This window comes from Etheostoma spectabile, chromosome 22 (assembly GCF_008692095.1).
Source record: "Etheostoma spectabile isolate EspeVRDwgs_2016 chromosome 22, UIUC_Espe_1.0, whole genome shotgun sequence".
NCBI classification, from domain to species: domain Eukaryota; kingdom Metazoa; phylum Chordata; class Actinopteri; order Perciformes; family Percidae; genus Etheostoma; species Etheostoma spectabile.
The window spans coordinates 17,604,410-17,605,676 of record NC_045754.1 but is presented as its reverse complement, the minus strand read 5'-3'; the positions used below and the strand labels follow the sequence as shown (position 1 = coordinate 17,605,676).

At 37.0% G+C, this 1,267-nt stretch overlaps 1 protein-coding gene across 2 annotated transcripts in view; it reads left to right on the top strand.

The window, feature by feature from the left end:
* pdcd6 (programmed cell death 6) overlaps positions 1 to 1,267 on the top strand; it is an 18,096-nt gene that overhangs the window by 4,212 nt on the left and 12,617 nt on the right. The window lies entirely within an intron of this gene.

Genomic DNA, 1,267 nt, shown 5'->3' with positions numbered 1-1,267 from the left:
CACACACACACATTTTTTTTTTTGCCCTGTAGACCACTACTGACCTCAATGAAGCCACTTCCCTCAGAATCAGCTGCACTGCCAAACTCCTGCCTCTCTCTCTCTCTCTTTTGAATGATTACTGATATACTGGTACAATAGCAGTGACAGTGACATTATGATATTTAGGAACAGATATTGTTTTTATAGAGATAGCAGGCTTTATTAATGGCAAGAATAGAGCGCTTTGGATACCTTACTAGGAGAACTATTTCTTGTATTCCACTTGTTTACACTAGCTAGACTATTATCTATAACCAACTAAAATATTCCTTTATCTTTACCTCAAGTAAATTTAGCTAAAGTGAAGCAAGTAAAAGTCATTAACAACTTACAATTTCACTCTGTATCACTCACTGTGTGTGCGGTACATAGACTGTATGTTATTGGCCTACAATCTACGGTGCGGTAGCAAGTCCAGAGTCAGACCAAAGATAAATCCTGCAGCTACTTACAACCATAGACAGTATATTAACAGTCGATCTAGCTTCAGCCCGCCGCCTAACGACATCCATGACGGTCAGTAGGGCTGGGCAATATATCCATATTATATTGATATCATGATGTGAGACAAGATATCGTCTTAGACTTTTGGATAACGTAATATCTTAAATGGTTTAATTTTCCTGGTTTTAAAGGCTGCATTACAGTAAAGGGATGTCACTTTATGTGTTACCAGACTGTTCTAACTCATATTCTTGTTACCTTTATCCATTTAGTCAATAAATGTGCATTACTGAAGATTACTTATCTAAAATCTCACTGTGAAGATATTTTTTCTTAAAGGTATTAAGACAAGAATAATGCGATATCTGATTTTCTCCATAATAACTTAGCTTTCTTTGGATGTCTCGTGAGCTAAACCGCGTCCCTTTCACTTTGCCACGAGCCAAAGAATTAAGAGTTGGTTGTAACCAACATAATAATAACATAGATTCATATAGCGCATTTCATGAAACCCATGACAAGGGAACAGAAAATAGTAGGCCAACCCAAACACACTTAAAGGAACAAACCGTCCACGCTAAATGGAAGGGGGACTTAATTCAATGTATTTTATGCCGTTTTTGCTTAAACAAAGATTAAAATTGTTGTAGATTAGTTTTCTGTCGATCTACTAATTGATTAGTTGACTAATTGTCTAAGATGTAAACCCCAGGTCCTGGGGAAGCATAGGTATTGCAGAAGAAAACACACACACACACACACACACACACACACACACACA